We start from the raw sequence: 21,586 nt of genomic DNA, 5'->3' as shown, positions 1-21,586 counted from the left end.
ACCTAAATTGACGTGAGGCTATTTATGGTCAAGACTCAGCCCATGTGATATAACTATTCAGAGGTTTTGTTGAAAACATATTAATGTTTGATGACAGGGTGCTGCCTTGGACCCTACTGGGGGAAGTGGGTAACGTCTTCTACCAAATATCTACTAGATTACTTTTTAAAATCCAAACAAATCAGAATTCTGAAACATATCTGGGCTCAAACATTTTGAATAAGATTTTGGATGGTATTTTAGATGCAAATGAGTTACAATGCAAAGCTACATAAAATATATTCTGTCTTATTATCTACATGATAAACTAGCCACATAGTTAACTGATGAGAGCTAAATTTAATTACTTTTAAAAGTAAACCATTTCAATCTTAACTTTAAAAAGCACCAGATAGGTAAATCTGCAATCTATATGCAGGAGTCCGTCAGTGTTTTCCTATTCTAATACAGAGTAAGCAAAAAAACTGGATTGTTTTGTGTTCTCTCAATACACCAAGGATTCCTCCTTCCCTCCAAAAAGTGTTTTGATTTGTATGTATATTTTATTTATTTCGTATTTTTTAAAGAGCACTTTGTACAATCAATAATAAAGTCCTTTTTTTCCGGAGTTTATTTTGTCATTTTGTTCAGTGCTTTTCCTTGAATTCCTCCACCCCTGAAAGATCTGCTCAAAAAAAAAACAAAAAAAACACAGAATTAAGCTCCAAGAGCCATTTAAGGTACTGGCTTAGAAATACGATGAGAAGATGCTGGCATTCCCAGCACAAGAAGGGAGACTACCTTTACATTTCCAGCTTGGTCCACATAGTTTTCCAACCCTCAAGAAGTAAAGTATAATGGTCGAGGGGAAAAAAAAATGACTACCTGACCTTATTACTTTGAAGAAAAAAAGTATTATTACTTTAATAAAAACAAGTTCAATGACCTTAAAAAAACTAAAAAGAAAAAGAAAAAAAGACCCCAAAATAAAAAACAAACTAAAACATCTTGGAACCCTGGCAGCTATCAAGGTTCCAAAGTAAAGGTATTTCAAATTTAACCAAAATTGAAAACATGATGCAGGGTGTCCTGTTGTTCCTAAGGTAAATCTCTGAATCTCAGAAAATGTTATTTAAATAGCTACTAAAACAACCTAAGACATTTTTAAAATATAAATTACATTTTCCTGGGCTATTCTTCTGTTCCCTGATTAGAAATCTGGCATTCTGTTGGGAGGGTCAGTGTTAATTTGATCACTAAATTTAACCGTTTTCTGCATTTAAAAAGACTGAAGCAAACTGCAGAAGAAAACAATCAGCACAGCAATAGTGCCATCTTTTGACCAAAACAGAAAGTGATTCTTTTCCCCTTTAATTCCTCATGATTTACTATCAGGAGATAAACAACATCTTTTTATGTCTTCCTTGTAACATGTTTGAAGTTACAGTCACTGTCCCTCCTACAACAATTTCTGTTGTAGAAGTAAAGCAATCACAGATGTCTGTACTTTTGAAAAATTAAGATTACAGCTAAACATTATTAATGATTAATGTATTTATTCTTCATCTTTCCTCAAGTCCCTTCTATCAACATTAAAGCATTAAGGCAATAGCTACCTTTTCTTCAGATGTAAATATGGAGAAGCAATCAAGTGAAATAGACTTAAAGATTCCTTTATTGCCACAATATTCTCAATCTTGTTGCCTTCATCTTAGAAACGCTAGTATTAAACATTTTTTTTTAAACACCATTTTTTTTAAAACACTGTAGTAACTTTAAAAATTTTAAAGGGGCATAACAGGAGCATCAATCCAGCAATTGGTCCCTTGTAACCATTTAATATTCAATTAGCATTTCGGAGGTTCTATATAAGGCTACTTTATAAGGTTACTTTCAACTTACATAGAATTTGAAAAACATTTATATAATTAATATGAAAGATGTATGAAAACTACTGGCAGTCTCTGTATCTTACTACTCAAATGACAAACTAAATCCCAAACTGATAAGGTTAAATGCTTCCAGAGGACACTGCACACACAGCACATGTTCCTCCAGGAAGAAATTTTTACTCTTTCTTTCGAATAAAATAGAAGATTCCTGTATCAACAGGAATATGGATTTGGTCCAGGAATCAAATGAGATGTGATTCCTATATGATTCCTATATTAGCCAAGTGAAAGACAAGCAATCAGTCTAATTAGTCATGTTACCTTATGTTTACTTAAATAAACATTACTTAATTTAAAGAGCACCTCACACATGGAGTCTTAATAAAATCTTATGAGGTGCACTGGGTAAACTGTCTGACCCAATTTATCAAATGGAGGATCACAAAGACTCAGTGACTTACTCAGTTACACAGCTAAATAATGCAGCACAAAGACTGCCACCCTAACCTAATACCAGGAAAAGGACTGCAAGCTTTACCACTGCTACATACCCTGAAGCAAATGGTACCACTGCTAAAATAAATATGGAATCTAGGGCAATAAAACAGAGAATGCCACGTGTGTACATTTTATCATCCCAACTGTCCCAAATACTCACTGAAGGTAAGGGGTAACTATATATTTCCAGGCACTTTTAACATAAAGAAACTAAGAATTAATAGGTCTGACCCTACGACCTGAGAATCTTGGCTACCTGCTCCTTTTATAGAACATACAATCTTCACCTCTTCAGGTGATACAGCACAGAATTTATGATGAGGTAAATGAAAGCAAATACCTCATGTTGAGACATAATTTGAACCTCTTCATCACAGAATGACATCTAGTTTTTTTAGAATTTTAACAAACTATACTCAACTGTTAGAACCTCTAAGTGAGAACCTCCATTAAAATTCCAAATAATTTGGAGTAATTCGGTAATTATTCCAGATTCCAAAACATCTGGCAATTCGTTTAACCAAATTGTTTCCATAACTTTAAATAAAAAATGTTTTCCTCAGAAGCTTGTTGATAAAATGAGTACAAAACCAGCCTAAAAGGTTCATTTTCAGCCTTCATCTAACTATACTATTTGATTCTGTCATTCATCTTCAACCTCAAGAAACGTTCTCCCACTGTGGCTTCCTGGACACCACTCTTCCTTTGCTCACACCTCCTTCTCTGAAGTTCCCTTTTAGCCTCCTTAACCCCCTTTCCTCTTCTTTCTATCCATTCAATAACAGTCTTCCTGAGAATTTTATCCTTACTTTTTTTTTTAAGATTTTATTTTTAAGTAATCTCTCCACCCAGCGTGGAGCTCAAACCTGCAACTCTGAGATCAAGAGTCATATGCTCTACCGACTGAACCAGCCAGGTGCCCCTCCTTGGTTTATTTTTTTTCCCCCAAAGTTGGGTGTTTTACATGTTATCTCATTCAATCTTTCAATTAAGTTTTTAGACATTAGTTATTATTCCCACTTTGCAGATGAGAGAGAACCAAGGCGAGAGTTAAGCAACTGCTACAAGGCCACTCAGTAAATACCCAAAGCAAGAATCAAATCCAGACAATAGAGCTCTATAGCTCATGCTGTTAACCAAGGTGTTATCCTTGACTTTTTCCTTCCCACTCCAGAGCCAATCAATCACTAAGTTCTATTAATTCTCCACTGAAATTATCTTGCAAATCTAACATGTACCTATTTCCCTATCATTTACTTCATTAAGGCCTTTGTCATCTAATTCTTGACGGTTGTAAAATTTTTCAAATTGGTTTTCTTGCTGAAGGATTTTCCTGTAAATCTTCTTTGTATCCTCCAATATTATCTGACCAAGGGATTTCCAATTTGTGACAAACACCTCTAACTGTTCCTCAATACCAGTTCTCCCTTCCTTCTGTAGTAATGCGGTTTTTAATTGGGTATAGCTAAGGCTAATTTCTGAAACTGCCTTTTACTAGTCTTATGACTAAGTCTAACCCATGAGATGTGAGCAGAAGTAATGTGAGGTATGTTCTTTTGTTCCTTCCTACTAGTTGCAATGCAGATTAGGCAGCAAGAGCTGAAATAAGCGATCCTAGACCATGAGGTGGAAGAAAGTTGGGGCCTGAATCCCTGATGATTATGGAGTCTGGCAATCAAATGATTGCCAGAACAACCCTGAGAAACCTAGTCAGGCTTTTACTTATTTAAGTCACTATTATTTTGAGTCTATTTCTTTCTGTTATATTAGAAGAAAAATTATCTTCACTTACACTGAATTTGGCACCAAATGTGGACTTGCTTTAACAGCATCTAAAATGTAGAACTGGCTTAGTAAGCAGGCAATAGAGAGAATATTCAAATAAATAACTACTGGCTAGAAAGCCAGTGACTATTGATTTTATGTGTCGACTGGGCCATTGTGCCTAGATATTCGGTTAAACAGTATTATGGATGTTTCTGTGGTGGTATTTTTGGATAAAATTAAATTTAAATCAGTGAACTTTGAGCAAAGCAGAATGCACTCCATAACGTGTTTGGGTCTCATCCAGTCACATTTGAAGGCCTGAATAGAACAGAAGATTGACCTCCCTTGAACAGGAATTCTACCAGCTAGGATTATTCAGACTTGAACCACAACATCAAATCTTCTCTGGGGCGCCTGGGTGGCTCAGTCGTTAAGCGTCTGCCTTCAGCTCAGGTCATGATCCCAGGGTCCTGGGATCGAGTCCCACATCGGGCTCCCCACTCAGCGGGAAGCCTGCTTCTCCCTCTCCCACTCCCCCTGCTTGTGTTCCCTCTCTCGTTGTGTCTCTCTCTGTCAAATAAATAAAATCTTTAAAAAAAAAAAAATCTCTGGATCTCCAGTGTGCTGACTCATCCTACAGAGTTTGAATTTGCCAACCTCTATAACTGTGTGAGCCAATTGCTTTAAAAAATCCCTTTCTGTATATATACATACATCCTATGTTTCTCTGCAGAACCCAGATTAATACGGCCAGTAACCCTTATTATGCCATGGGATAACATTTAATAAATTCATTGTTTATGATATCTTGGAAGATGGACTACATGCTAAACAAAGCTTATGTAAACTCTAAGGTGACTAGAAAAAAAAATCTCAAAATGTTAGTGCGTATTAATGAGAGAAAGCTTAGAAAAGATCCTAGGATTTGGAAGAAGAGATGGAAGGACTACAGTTCTGCTAAGGAAGGCGCTCTGCCTGTGGATTATAATCTAAATCGACAAGGAATTCAATAATTTGGGCCTTGTTAGGGTTGAAAAAGTCAAGAGATTCTGTGCCCCAAAGTAAAGCAGTGATAAAAAGGTATCCCTGAAGAGGCAGCTCTTACAGATAAGACTGTGGCCTCAAGCCTTGCTCAAGCACTTCTGAGTAAATGTTCTTATCAGATAGTGGGATTTAGTCCCAAAATAAAGATGTTTCTCACTCAATAAAATGGAATAAACCTCTGATATACACAATATGAATAAATTTCAAAAATGTTACGCTGAGAGAAAAATTCCAGATAAAAAAGAATACACGTTGTCTGATTACATTTTCATAGTTTGAGAATAGGCAAAGCTAATCTATTAGTAAGAGAAGTCAGAACAGTGGTTGCCTTTGGTGAGAGAAGCAAATGGATTCTAAGGAAGCACCAGGAATCTTTCTGGGGTGGTAGAAATGTTCTCTATTTTGATAGGGTTGTGGGTTACACATGCCTTTGTAACTGTCAAAATTCCCTAAAACGCACATATGGCCTAGTGTACACACACGTTGTTACAGATCCACTGGCTCAACTTGTAGGTGGGGTGGGGGTAAGCTCCTCCAGCACTCATGGGATCCTCCTTCAGCTTCTCTGAATTCTAGGTCACGTTCCTATGCAGGTCCATAATGAAATGCACCAGCTATTCTGCAGACCACCCACATCATTATGATCAGATGCTTAGAGGTGATAGGAGACCTATACGGGTTCTGGTGATAGAAAGACATGGTTCCTCTGTCCTGGGTTATAGTCTGTCTTTGTTCTCCCCCACTTTGTGTGCTGGTTAGTAGCCCTGGCTAACTTCAGGTCCCACACCAGAAGTAGGGGCACAATTATATAGAACTTTTACAGATTGTTTAACCAGCTCCCATGATTCAGTAAGATCTAATTCCTGTAAGATCCCTTACATCACTTAGAGAGATTCTTCTCTGACCAAACCCTGTCAGTCTGTAATACCTCTGCTTCTTGTAGATTGAGACAATGTGTGTAATTAACTCTCAAGTCAAGGAGTTAAAATTCATTCTTTGCTACATCTTTCTAGATGTTTAGCAAGTTCCAATGCTTACATAATTATTTTCCAGTTTCCTTTTGATCAAACTGTCATTCATCCTTCTAGACTTACTTCAAAGTTCATATAATCTCTAAAACTTTCACTGACTTCCCATGGAATTCCTTCCTCGTTTTCCCCAAGCAATAAATTTTCAGCTCCTTGAAAACATGGTTTATATTACATTCATTTTGCCTTGTTTATATATAGCACAACTGGAAAGTATGTTCTCAAAATATATTTATTAAATAGTAAATGAATGAATGCTACCTTAATTAAAAGGTAGGTCAAGCAGAGAACTTTTCAACAGTGTAAAACAAAAGGAACATATTTCATTGCAACACTCAAAAATTCTGAATAGTGGGGTGGTTCAGTCGGTTAAGCGTCCGACTCTTGGTTTCGGCTCAGGTCATGATCTCAGGGCCATGGGATCGAGCCTCGCATCGGGCTCCCTGCTCAGTGGGTAGTCCACCTGAGATTCTCTCTCTCCCTCTCCTCCTCCTCCTCCCCATTCATGCTTTCTCTAAAATAAATAAAATTTAAAAAAAAATCCTCAATAGTGAACAGCTCAAGCAACCTACAACTCTCACGTTATAGAACAGATGGAAATGTTAGTGGCCAGAGGCTTTATTTGGAAAAAAAAATAATAGTTTTTGCCAACAAGTAATTTATAAATATGAGAAAGTAGATTTTTTCCCTTGCTAAACGGGTTGTGGATAAACTCCTAAAGAAAGTAAAATAATCTGTTAATGAAGGTTACTACATAGCAATTGTGGTCTCAATTCTGATTGAGTGGAATAGTTTGGTAACTTTTAGCAGGGAACTTGACTTTCCATAGGGAAAACCACTTTAAAACTGAGATATGTGGTACTGTGATCTTGTGATTTATAATTTTATATATATATATATGGTCTTCAATCCTTTTTCTGGCACAGGGCTCCAAAAGCTTTGAAATTTCCTAAGAGATGAGAGTAACAAAGTTATCTTTTGTTATACAAATGGGGTGAACTTTTGAACACCAACTAAGGGTGGGCACTGGTTTCCAGAGGAACCAACGTGTGACCAGGGTAGAACTTTCAGTCTCATCCTCCAAACCTCTACGGAGGCATGAGGGGCTGGAGATTTAACAACTGCCAATAGTCAACAATTTAATCAAGCATGCCTATATAATAAAGCCTCCATAAAAACCCAGAAGGACAGGTCAGAGAGCTTCTGGGTTGGTGAACACGTGGAGAAGCTGGGAGAGAGTAACACGGCCACAGAGTGCATGGAGGCTCTGTGCCCTTTCCCATATACCTTGCATCTTTTCCATCTGGATATTCATCTGTATCCTTTATCATATTCTTTAAAAGAATTGGTAAATGCAAGTAAATGTTTCTCTGAGTTCTGTGAGATGCTCTAGCAAATCAAAATCAACCAGTGGGTCATGGGAACCTTTGATTTATAGCCCATTTGTTAGAAGCAAGGTGACAAACATGGACTTGTAATTGGCTTCTGAAGTGTGGTGACAGCAGTCTTGCAGGACTGACCTCTTGACACTCCAGGCAGAGTGTCAAAAACTGAGTTAAACTGTAGGACACCCAACTGGTGTCACAAAGAACTACTTGGTGATGATGGGGGAACCCCCCCCCCACCACATTGGAATTGGTACCAGAACCCTTTTAGGCACCAAAAATGCCATTAAGACATATTTAAAAATGAAGGTTATCCTGACACTGTTTTTCTGGTAACATAAGGGAAATCAGGTTAGTGTGGAAGGCAGGCAATCTGATTTAAAAGAGAGAAAATAAACCCAGTCCCTAAAAAAAAAAAAACCTAATTTGATGTACCAATAGAAATATTTTAATTACTACAAAATAATTTAACAAATAATAAAATGACAACTTTAGCCAATTGTTATGAGCTCACAAAGCTTATATGTCTAAATTGTTCCTTTTTTGTCTCCCCCCCAATCCTAAGTGTTTAATTCCTCTACATTTTGTCTTTTTTTCCTCTAAGTATTGCAGGGGTTTCTGTTTGATTTTTTTCTTACCATTCCATATTTTTTTCCATGTTACATTGTTGGCTTCTAGTATTCATTTCAAATTTTTCTATTTTTGCTCCTTTTCAACAGTTCCTATTTCTTTCATTTTTCCATGGCCTGTTCTTTATCACTTCAGTCTGTTTTTATCAGTTTACTGTTTCTGCTGGTAAACAGCAGTCTGGGCAAGAAAGCAAATACCGCTATTATGTACTATGACCAAAGAAAACATTAAGGTGAAAAGTTGAAGCTCATGTACAATCTATCAAATAAATGCAGATTCAAAATTAAATTTCAGGTACCATAAGAATCTAAAACACAGATATTTCTAAGTTGATAGTTACCCAGTTTTAAAAGTATTATTTTACAAACCTTGAGGGTATGCTTCACTATGCTCACAGTAAGTAATCAAATTTCTAGATATCAAACTGTTTATTATCAAAGAAGTTCTATAAATTCAGGATAAAGAAACATGACCAAGCTTGCTATTTTCAGAGATGCCATACCCAGCAGCTATTCCTTTGTCAGCCTAAGAAACAAAAACAATACTGATAATTATCTTCTCTTCACTGGGAGTAAGTTTTTACTTGAAGAAGGAATATTTTTTATATGGTATTTTTATATATGGTAGAGCAGAGTGATAAATGATGCTAGCTACTCCTGAAATAGATTATAAATGACAAGTTTTAACATATTTATTTCCAATTCTACTTGGAAATCTTATGTTTAGTATTCTTTCCCACCAACAGTTAATACCTCATTAAAATTGGTATAGGAAGATGGGTTAGGGATTAAAAGCTCTCTGCTAAGACTGAATATAAGAAATGCAGATTTGTGTTGCTTAAGTTAGGAAGAGTGAGAACAGATTAATTAGGCCTGCCTTTACACAGGATCTTTAATCTACTATCAAATATTGTCTCTTCACTCATGAAAAGAACTAAAAAGCTTTCAAGAAAACCACCAGAATTACTTAATTTTAGCCCATGGCAAACGTGCTTATAAATGAAAAGAGATTGCTTATTACTGATTTAAATGATTTTTTTAAAGTTTTTTCAAACTTTTTTTTTTTAAGTAACAAGAAATTTTCTTCAAATGACATCCCACAGGTTTAATGAGATGAAGACATCACACCTCTAGTTGGATCTGCTGTGATGAACTAAAAGGCTCTCCTGGTCATCCCCCTCCCTTCCCTCAAGATGGCTCCTACAACAATCCTACAAAATCCCTTATGTCTTTACAGAGCAAAGTTTAAAAACCACTATCCTAAATAATTCTTCAGAAGTAAACAACAGGCTGATATAGCATATGTTCTCTGATCATATAAAAATTAAAAACTAATAAATCCCATATGTTTAGAAAAACCAAACCAAAAAAATCCCCATATGTTTAGAAACAGGAAGCAAACTTACAATAAAAAAGATGAACAAAGTTAAATACTGGATCCTGAAAAGACATAAAAATTTGACAAGCCTCAGGCAAGACTGATTAACAAAAATAAAACAGAGGACATCATTATAAATCCTGCAGACACTAAAAAGATAATAAGGAGATACTATATACAACTTTATGTAAGTTTGTAGACTTGGATAAAATGGGAAAATTACTCAAAAAACAAAACCCTCTTAAACTGGTTCAAAAAAAAAAAAAAGAGAGAGAAAACTGTTAAGAGTCCTGTAACTGTGGGGTGCCTGGGTGGCTCAGCTTTATCAGTGGGGAACCTGCTTCCTGCTTCTCCCTCTGCCTCTGCCTGCCACTCCCCCCTGCTTGTGCATGCGCACTCTCTCTGTGTCAAATAAATAAATAAAATCTTAAAAAAAAGAGTCCTGTAACTGTTAAAGAAACAACTAAATCAACGGTCAAAAATTTCCCCACAGAATTCCAGGTCCATTATGGCTTCAACTGCAGTTTCTGTCAAATATTCAAGGGAAAAAAATAATTGCAATTTTCCATACACTGTTCCAGAGAACATAAATGAGAACCCACTCCTCAGTTCATTTTATGAAGCCAGCATAACTTTAATTCCAAACTCTAATAAGACTATTTCCAAAAATGAAAAATTACAGGCCAGTTCCACTCATTAACACACATGAAAAAAATCCTAAGCAAAATATCATACAGAATCCAGAAAAAATTAACTATATATTTCTACATATCACAGAATTATGAAGGGTTTTGTTAAAAATCCAAAAGAATCTATAAATTTTAAACTTAACAAATTTATCAATATTGTGAAATAGCAGGAGAATGTCAAAACTTTCTAAATTGATAGATTTAATGTAATTCCAATCAAAATCCCTACAAGTTTTTTATGAAACTTGAAAAGCTGATTCTAAAATGTAAAGATGCAAAGGAATCGAAAATAGCCAACATACTCTTAACAAAACAAAATGAAACAAACAAAAGGGAATATTTGCACCTACATATTATGACATTAATGCTATGGTAATTAAGTTAGTGTAGCACTAGTTGGGGGAATCTGTAAACAAAGCAATTGAATAAACAGAAATAAGACTGATGTTAATGTGGACATCTGATTTATGACAGAAGTAGCACTACAGAGTACTGGTAAATGGACAGACTTTTCAATAAATGCTGTTGAGGGGCACCTGGGTGGTTCAGTTGGTTAAGCGTGTGACTTTTTTTTTTTTAAGATTTATTTATTTTTTTGAGAGAACGAGAATGAGAGAGAGAGAGAGTTCATGAGAGGGGGGAGGGTTAGAGAGAGAAGCAGGGTCCTCGCTGAGCAGGGAGCCTGATGCGGGACTCGATCCCAGGACTCCAGGATCATGACCTGAGCCGAAGGCAGTCGCCCAACCAACTGAGCCACCCAGGCGCCCCAAGAGTGTGACTCTTGATTTCGGCTCAGGTCATGATCTCAGGGTCGTGAGATAGAGCCCTATGTGGGTCTCTGTGCTCAGCGGGGAGTCTACTAGAGATTCTCTCTCTCCCTCTGCCCCTTCCCCCGTTCCCACATACTTTTTCTCTCTTTCTAAAAATAAATAAATACGTCTTTAAAAAAATAAAATAAAAGCTGTTGGGACAATTAGGTATTCATGTGCAAGGTTAAAAAAAGGAAGGAAAACGGGAAGGAAGAAAAGAAAATAGATTCCTACCTTATACTACTAAACAAAAATTAGCTGAGGTGTATTGTAGACCTAAATATAAAAGTTAAAAAATAAAGCTTCCAGAAAATAACACAAGAGATTATCTAAGGTATGGAAATATTTTTTAAACAGGACACAAAAAAGCATTTATCCTAAGGGAAGATACAGATATATTTAAAAAGCAATAACCTTTCTTTATAAAAACAAAAACAAAAAAATCAACACACTGAAAAGAGTAAACGGTAAGCCACCAAGCCACAATATGGAGAAGATATTGTACCACAAAGTCAAAAACTGTGAAAGGACTGATATTTATCTTGCTTGTAAGCTAAAAAGGTAGCATGCCAGTTTCAGGGATGTTGACAGAAGTCATGATACTCCTAAATCAGTAATGATGGATGGTTAATTACTTACAAAATAATGGCAGCCATGTCAAACAAAATTTGAATCTGCCCTGTTTCACCACTAGTGTCCAGAATATAAAAGGCACTCAATAAATACTGAGAATACAATAAACAGAAAGAATACAGTTAGGGGAAAACTGTCACTATCCTTGCATCCTGTTTCTATGAAGAAGGAGGAGATTCTACCTCTTCCACCTACAAGGCAGGGATAGGCATGTTGCTGGAGTAAACAATTCAAGACTCTCTCCACCTATTTACTTGAGCCTCTGCAAACAAGGAGAGAAGTAGCTAATGTAGTCAATGAACAGCATCCATTGTTTTTATTTTTACTAATGAGTGGAACCAAAATGGAAAAATCACTATTCGTGGAACATCACAAACTCTTATTCTCCTGGAACTGCCTAAGCTCTGGCACAACAGGCCCTACCCTTTCACTCTTTTAATCATGTTTCCATGCACAGGATATAAAGGGGGAGGGCTCTTACTTACTGTCTAGAGCTGTCTGGATTAGCTGATTAAATTTCAAGATTTAGATGTGGGACTGGAATAAGAGGTTTCATCAGAGGCCCCTGGATGGGATTTAGGGGTGAGCTAACACAAAGGACTGAATTGTCAAATCAGATTCTCATGAGCCAGAGATCTTAGCCATTATCAAGCTTTACTAATAATTTCAAATATACAAGCAATCAAGTGACATAGAAGAGGCAGGGACATCCAATGTGGCTATCCCAGTCTTGCTTATAGCTCAGAATGTTTTCTAGCTCAGATAATAGATGAGTTCTCTAAGCAAAGTTCACAGGTCACCTCACACAATGGGGAGCATCTCCAATATATCTTAGGGAGTTGAATAGCTTGTATGACACTCTCCAGGAAGCTGTGCCTCATAAATCTAGATTCTAGGTTGTGTTTACCATGGCAATCCTAACCAAGAATATTCTGCTCAAAGCATGCCATAAGTAAGAGTTCTCCTCTCAGCAAAATTCATTAGTCTATTTACCAAGGAGGTCAGTTATCATGTTTAACTGGGTCACCCGCCTTCTTTCTTTCCATGGGACTGCCTCCCTAGAAATCAAGAGAGAAATGGATCACAGGCCAGCTGCTAACTCCTTCCCCAAAGTTATCAAACTCTTGCCTGGATCATTGAAAAGGCTGATGTTTTAATCTCCACTAGGAGGTTTTTGTACCTATTTCTTGCATTAATGAGATCCTATCATTAGAAAGTCTTTGATACTCCTAGCTACCTGAATACATGTGAATGAATGGAGTGATTTAATATGATGTAGCCATTTCAAAAGTATATTTTCAAATACTACTTAATAATTAACATGTGCATAGTAAATTAAATAGAAAAAGATATCAAATTATATATCACTATGATTTCTATTACTGTAATTACTATATGCAGTCAAAGGAAGTCAATATAAATTTCTTTCAATGGATGGCTTATTTTCTTCTTTATATTTCTTTTTATATTTCAAATGCTGTACAAGACTACATTACTTCCATGTTAGGAAAAATTATTAGAATATCTTTAGCTTAAATATTTATCTGTTGCTTATTTTGTTAAAATATAACTTGTAAACCCACACCCCATCCTTAACCTGACCAAAGCCGAGTGTCCCCACTCTTGCTACCTCTGTATTCTACTGTTACCACGTTCTTGCCCCATGTTATGACAATTGCCCTGAGTACCTTGAGAACAAAAAGCATTTCATATATATTTTAGTATCTGCAGTGCCTAGCAAAGTTCTGATGCAAAATACTTAATGTTGGATAAATTAATAAATGCTGATAAAATCTCATTTTCAAGATTTTATTTCATACTATCAATCTATACTTGAGATATTTTTAATGTTGAAAATACAATAGCCACACCCTATGGATGTCTCCTCAACCTTTTACAATTTCATTTAATGTGGAATATTTTGATCTGCACACTCTTATTAAAAAGAAGTGTGTACTTTGCCCAAATTACAGATTTTTAATCTGAGAACCTCTGACTCCTGCCATTTAACTTAAAGAAAAAAAGAAGAAAGAGGAGAAAGAAAAGTAGTAGCAGCAGGAGTAGTAGTATTAATAGTGGTTTGCTTTTGTTTTCTGGATTCCAAACATATGACTAAGCATATAATGATAGTATGCAAAGCTAACTGAATTAGTTGACCTTTAAAAAGAAATTATATACATAGCCAAAACAGTGGTGGAAATCTTCCATTCTAATAGAACTGTATGTCCAAATATTTTTCCAACATGAACACATCAATATTTTGGTCACTATGTTGATGAATGATGAAGACTCACACTCCATAGTCACTAGGTATCCCTTATCTCAGCTCAAGAGCATGACAGAGGAGTTGTTGGGGATTTTTTTTTTTAATGTTTCTTTTAAAATACAATTCTTGCTGTCAGAGTACCACTTTTTAAGGATAGTTATCTGGATGATTTATACAAATTTTCAAAATGTAACTGAATAATCTAAGCTTCCTTTTTCAATGAGTTCACAAATTGGATTTTACTTCTCAACTAGTGAGAAAAGAAAACCAGAAGGGGTATTTTAAATGTGATTGATTTTCTCTGAGGAAATGGATGACATGATACATTACTGCAATAACATGCCAATATTTTTGTTATAAATCATACTCTTCAGTTCGTGCTTTCCCACCTTAAAATCATGTAAACTTCTTTTGCACAAACAACATGGCCACTTTCTAAAGAGACTACGTGTGTGTTATTTTCAGCATATTTTCCCACTCCGTTTTTCCTAATACATTTAAATTAAAATGAGGCAGAGAATCTGATTATGTAATATGTACATACATAGTATGTAACAGAATGACCGGTCTCAGAAATTATTTTGAGAAATAAAGTAAAGGTATACTTTCAAATGGTACTCCATTAATAGAACTGGCTTATGTTCAATTATTCCTTATAATGTTGTCTCACATTCTTCTGAAATGGTTTTTGGGAAGATGTGTGAGAGAGTTGTATATAATTTTATCTTCATGTTTTATAAATTAAATAGAAGATTCTAATTTTTCCATTTCTGTATGGATAAATCAAAGAGTCCTCAGTAAGTGTATAATGAACTCATATGCTTTGGAATCTATCTCCTGTCATCATTGTGTCTTCCAATAAGCTTTCCATGCTAAAAAGAAAAATCAGGTTAGATTACTAATTTCATGATTATAAACATACATTAATTTTTAAAAGAATTTTAAAAGACTTACATATCTACTAACATTACTCTTTTTTAAAAATATGTAACATCAAGAAACTTCTATTATGTTAAAGTATTGAGATGCCTCGGTGGCTCAATCGGTTAAGCATCTGCCTTAGGCTCAGGTCATGATCTCAGGGTCTAGGGACTGAGCCCTACATCAGGCTTCCTGCTCAGCAGGGAGTCTGCTTCTCCCTTTCCCTCTGCCCCTCCCTCTGCTCTGTGTGCACTCTCTCTCTCTTAAATAAATAAAATCTTTAATAATAATAATAAAGTATCAATTTTAAGTATCACATTTATAAAAACGTGTTAAGAGTAATATTTGGTTGTACAGTATTGTGTTGTCAAAAGCTAAAACTGTGAACGCTATGCAGACTGCCTAATTAATATAAATATGAAAAATTTCTGGTGAGGTAAATGAATATACAGCCACAGAGGGCATAAAGTATCTTTGAGTACCATATCTGTCACCTGACAAATGCAAATACTAGTCTTCAACAAAACAGGACAAAAAGTTTTCCTTATTTGCCTCTCAATTATCCATTCCACTCCTTTTCTCCCTTCTGAGTGCCATCTTCTGTCCGCAATATCAAGCTAGGCAATATTTGCTTTCTTGCTTTCTAATTGCTCTTTGCAAATGAAAATAAGGATCTATTATCAATCCTTTATACTTCTGAGTAAAACTCACATCAATATATTTACTTTCTTGCCTATGTTTGCATTTGAAACCTTTATTTCTTATTGTGGAATAAAAGGATTACCTTCTGTTAAAGGAAGGTTAAGACAATAACTAGGTGAGAAAGATTTCAAAGAAAGTAAGAAATTTCTTTGTATGTGGCACAGTGAGTGACAGAGCTATCCCTGATGAGAAAATTACTATTACTGTGTACTTCATTTTCTAGGGTCAGGGACAGGAGGTAAAAGGGGAATTGTGGCTGGCACTATCATTTTTCCCTTCATCTTTTCAACTCCCAGACTTGTAGATGTCAGGGGATTAGAACCATTCTCTGTGCCTATAGCGTGGGTGTCCTACTCTTTCCCCATTATCATCATAACCACACAGCCAAAGGACCCAAAGTTTCAACTACTTTATTTAGATGGCTCCCAAATCTCTTCCACAGACCAAGCATCAGAGACAGGCAATGGAGAGTAGCTGCTCAAGGAAAAGAATAGGAGATGGCTGGGGTGATGGTCTTCCCCGTCTTCTTACATAAAAATCTACACCTGTAGTGAGTGAGATGTCAGTTTTGCACCTTGTTAATATGCTACTAAAATGATGTAATGCTAAAGCCATTCCTTTTGGAAAATAAGATGATGGGAGAGCGGAGTGGCCACTAAGGAAGAGCCATAGTTGTTAGGGCATAAGTAGGTGCCTATGTGAGGTTTATATAAATGCGTGACCTTCGGGTGCCTGGGTGGCTCAGGTGGTTGGGCGACTGCCTTCGGCTCAGGTCATGATCTCGGAATCCTGGGATCGAGTCCCACATCGGGCTCCCTGCTCGGCGAGGAGCCTGCTTCTCCCTCTGACCCTCCCCCCTCTCGTGTGCTCTCTCTCTTTCTTGCTCTCTCAAATAAATAAATCTTTAAAAATAAATAAATAAATAAATAAATGCGTGACATTCACGACGATGACTGAAATGCTAAATTAAGTTAAGAGAAATGTATTAACTGGAGAGAAAAAAACTAAACTGAAACTAAAACCATGCTTTGGTTATATAAAAGCAATACTAATCAAAATAAATTACAGAAATGCTTTATGTTTATGTCTAATTACTACATAGCACAATAGTGATTTATCATCTTTGGCAGATTAACTTTGCTATAAATTTTTTTTTGGTGCCAATTAAATAGTTTTATTTAAGACATTCCATTTTCCACTTAACAATATAGTGCTTATAAAGTACAATGTTTATTTCCTTTCCCTTTGCATGTACTCCATATTCAAGTATCAAGAATGCCCAGTTTATTTACTGCAGCAGCTCAACATTAAAACTGCCATGGAATTTGCTACAAATTTGGGTCCTTCGAATATTTTGTGTGGAACAATGCTAGACCTATTCTCAGGTTGGCTTAATCAACCTCTTCGATGGTAGGTCCAGAGGAGGCACCACCAGAGGAAGGAGCCCCACCACCAGGGAAGCCTCCAGGCATTCCTCCTGGCATGCCCCCTGCACTCTGGTACAGTTTGGTAATGATAGGGCTGCAGACTTTCTCCAGCTCTTTCTGCTGGTGTTCAAATTCTTCCTTCTCTGCAGTCTGGTTCTTAACAAGCCAATTGATGATTTCATTGCACTTGTCAAGAATCTTCTGTTTGTCCTCATTGATCTTGCCCTGAAGTTTTTCATCTTCAACAGCTGCTTTCATGTTGAATGCATAAGACTCAAGTGAATTCTTGGAAAACACCTTGTCCCACTGTTTCTCATCTTCAGCTTTGTACTTCTCAGCTTCCAGGACCCTGCGCTCAGTGTCTTCCTTGCTCAAACGGCCACTGTCATTAGTGATGGTGATCTTGTTCTCTTTTCCTATGCTCTTCTCCACAGCAGAGACATTGAGGATACCATTAGCATCAATATCAAAAGTGACTTCAATCTGAGAAACGCCACAAGGGGCAGGAGGTATGCCTGTGAGTTCGAACTTGCCATGTAGGTTGTTATCCTTGGTCATGGCACGCTCACCTTCACACACCTGAATAAGCACACCAGGCTGGTTGTCAGAGTAGGGAGTGAAGGTCTGTGTCTGTCTGGTAGGAATGGTAGTATTATGCTTGATGAGAACAGTCATGACTCCTCCAGCAGTTTCAATGCCAAGAGAAAGTGGAGTGACATCCAACAGCAGCAAATCTTGAACATTTTCAGATTTGTCTCCAGAAAGGATGGCTGCCTGGACAGCGGCACCGCAAGCAATAGCCTCATCAGGGTTGATGCTCTTATTCAGTTCTTTCCCGGTGAAGAAATCTTGTAGAAGTTTCTAAATCTTGGGGATATGGGTAGAACCACCCACCAGGACAATATCGTGGATCTGAGACTCGTCTAGCTTGGCATCCCGAAGGGCTCGCTCTACAGGGTTCAGGGTGCCACAGAACAGATCAGCATTTAATTCTTCAAACCGGGCACGAGTAATAGAGGTACAGAAGTCATTTCCTTCATATAGAGAATCAATCTCAACACCGGCCTGCGTGCTGGAAGAAAGTGTACGCTTAGCACATTCACAAGCAGTACGGAGACGACGAACGGCCCTCTTGTTTTCACTGAGGTCCTTCTTATGTTTGCACTTGAACTCTGCAGTAAAATGGTTGACCATTCTGTTGTCAAAGTCTTCTCCACCTAAGTGGGTGTCTCCAGCTGTGGATTTGACCTCAAAGATCCCATCTTCAATAGTAAGGGTTGACACATCAAAAGTGCTACCTCCTAAGTCAAAGATCAGCACATTCCTTTCAGCACCAACCTTCTTGTCTAAGCCATAAAGCAACAGCAGCAGCAGTTGGCTCGTTGATGATTCGAAGTACAGTAAGACCAGCAATAGCTCCAGCATCTTTGGTAGCCTGATGCTGAGAGTCATTGAAGTATGCAGGTACTGTGACAACTGCATTGGTAACACTCTTCCCAAGGTAGGCCTCTGCAATTTCCTTCATCTTCATCAAAACCATAGAGGACACCTCCTCTGGATTGAAACTTTTTGTCTCTCCCTTGTATTCTACTTGGACCTTGGGCCTGCCAGCATCATTCACCACCATAAAAGGCCAACGCTTCATATCAGATTGGACTACAGCATCATCAAATCTACGTCCAATCAGGAATTTGGCATCAAAAACTGTGTTGGCGGGGTTCATCGCAACTTGATTCTTTGGCATCACCAATTAATCATTCCGTGTCAGTGAAGGCAACATAACTTGGGGTGGTTTGGTTTCCCTGATCATTGACAATTATTTCCACTTTCCCGTGCTGCAAGACACCCACGCAAGAGTAGGTGGTGCCTAAATCAATGCCAACTGCAGGTCCCTTAGACATGGTTGCTTCTGTGTGGGCCTGGCTCGGCTTGAGAAGAAAACAGCTGTCTGGTGATCTAACCCAGTGTTCAATGAGAGTAACTTTGCTATAAATTTAATTACAGATTTAAATTCTAAGTACTCAGCCCTTGTAATTTAGTGTTTTAAAACAATTATTTGCTGACCTCCTTCTACATACCAGACACCAAATTATGTATTAGCAGTAAAAACAGTAAGACTATCCCTGTTCCCATGGGGCTTGTAACAGTCTTGTTGAAGAGAGAGATAAGTACTAGGCAAATGTTAAGCAAAGAAACTGACAATATATTTTTAAATATTTTTAAATGAAAGTAAGGACATGAAGGGAATATCCCTGACCTCTTCGTATTGAAGCCTACCCTACACTCCCTAGTCACAGCTAATTTCTAAAGAATCCAGAGTTAGCCAAGAGAAAGGGGAGAATGAGTAAGAAGAACTCTCAATCAAAAGGAACAGGAAATGCCCTGGCCTCAGAAATGACATTGTAAGGTGAGTTTGAAGAACTGCTCCAGTGGAACACAAAGCAAGAGAAGTCCTGAGACAACGAGGCAAATGAAGTAAGAAGGAACCATATCCAAAGACGACTTGAATATCATACTAAGGAATTTAAATCTTAATGGTAATGGGAACCACTGCAGAATTTTAAAAAGGAGAATGACATAATCAGATTTACATTTCAGATCAGATTTGCTTTACCGTGAAGAGTGAAGTGAAGCTCACACCTGGAGACAAGCAAGGCAGTTAGGACACAGTTGCAAGGATTCAGATAACAGAGGCTGGTGGCTCAGGTTAGGCTATTCAGGATGGACAGAACTGGATGGACTTGAAAAATATGGAACAGGTACAACTGAAACATCTTAGCAATTGACTGAGTACAAGAGAAAGGGGGGTTGGAGATGGATTTCTGACTTAGGCAAATGTATAATGGTATGGAAATTACTGAGATACAAAAGAGAGAAAAAAGGAGGTAGATTAGTGGGGTTTCTATTTGATTTTTTGTTGTATTGATTTTGGGGAGGGACAGAAAAGCATTAGAAATTATAAGTTCTTCTCTTGACAAACTGAGTTTTATGTGTCCAAGGGGCTTCCAAATGGAGATACGTCATAGATAACTGAATATAAAGGTCTGAGGCTAGGGAGAAAGATCTGAGCTTAGATACATACTTGGGAGATAGCGTCTTGTATCAGTTGAAGCTATCAGATAAATAGAGAAGAGAGCCAACATCAGCAGCCTAAGGAAACCCAGAAATTATGGGATGAGGTGGTTAAGGGTAAATTAAGAAAATAAGTAGGAAGAAAACCAGGAAAGCATATGATCACAAAAATCAAGGGAAGAGAATACTATGAGAGGGAACAAGCAGGGGCGCCTGAGTGGCACAGCTGGTTAAGTCTCCGACTCTTCGTTTCAGCTCAAGTCATGATCTCAGGGTTGTGAGATCAAGCCCTGTGTGGGGCTCTGTGCTCAGCATGAAGTCTGCTTAAGACTCTCTCTCTCCCTCTGCCTGTCCCCCCCGCAAATAAATAAATCTTAAAAAAAAAAAAAAGAGGGAACATGCAGTCAACAGAGTCAAATGCAATAGAAAGTATAAACTGGTATAGCTATTTTAGAGAATATATCTAAAATGTTTGATCTTCAATTCCACTTCTTGATATTTAATCAATAAAAATGTTAGTATCATGTCCAATGAGACAAATTAAAGGACGGTTTGTAAAAGTAAAAAAAAAAAAAGGAAACTAATGTAAGTATTCAAAAAATAGAGGATTAAATAGAATATGATAGACTGACCCTATTTAATATTTCACAAAAGTTGAAGAGAACAAAGTAAATCTATAAGCAAAAAACTAAGAAAAATTAAGTACAAAAAAAGCAAGTTTCAGAACAATATATACACAGTGATAGCAGTTATTTTTAAATGAATTTCTCTATGCACACATAATTGTAAAAATCCCTAGAGAAAAAGTTTGGAAATTTTTTTGTTTTGGTTAAGTTCACACAAGTCCACCAAACAAGTCCAACAGATAACTCAGTAAAGAAAGCTGGTATTTGGTTGGGTCCATGACCAAAAGGGCCTTTTGCTTCATTTTTATTATTTGAGCTTTTTACAATGAAAATGTTTCCTTGTAATAGTTACAAAATAAAACAGATTTTTTAAATGCTATCAAGATATCAAGTAAAATTAAAACTGAAAAATATTTGTCAATTTAATAGATCTTTAGTAACTTTAACAAGCATAAATTTGAAAGAATAAAGGGAACAGAAAATAGATTACAATGAACTGAGACAAAATGGGAGGAAAAGCAATAGAATATAAAACACAGAAAGCTTGGTAATGAACAGGAAGAAAAAGAAGTGAAGGGAGGATTTTTCATGAGAGAGAAAGAAAAATGATATTCTCAGAAAGCCTGGTTGCTTGATCACAGTTTAAAAAAAAATTAGAGGTCACAGCGCTAATAACCCATCATAAAACTTATTGTCTGTTACAAGGTATAAGGTTAACAATGGCAAGGCCCAGAGTAGCTGGAATAATTAACTAAGAAGCGAGATCGAGAAAATTTAGGTGAGAAAGAAGTCTTATAGCAGGATCTATGCAACATGCCAAAGCTAATAATCCAAAAGGTAG

The 21,586-nt window shown here is 36.8% G+C and overlaps 1 protein-coding gene across 1 annotated transcript in view; it reads right to left on the bottom strand.

The window, feature by feature from the left end:
- NSUN3 (NOP2/Sun RNA methyltransferase 3) overlaps positions 1–21,586 on the bottom strand; it is a 58,717-nt gene that overhangs the window by 15,159 nt on the left and 21,972 nt on the right. The gene's annotated exons all lie outside the window — the stretch shown is intronic.

The sequence above is a fragment of the Eumetopias jubatus genome, unplaced genomic scaffold (genome assembly GCF_037043125.1).
Source record: "Eumetopias jubatus isolate StellerSeaLion01/CBP00866 unplaced genomic scaffold, mEumJub1_p1.0 scaffold_1, whole genome shotgun sequence".
NCBI lineage: Eukaryota > Metazoa > Chordata > Mammalia > Carnivora > Otariidae > Eumetopias > Eumetopias jubatus.
Note: the sequence above shows the minus strand (reverse complement) of the source record. Positions and strands in the feature narration are given on the sequence as shown.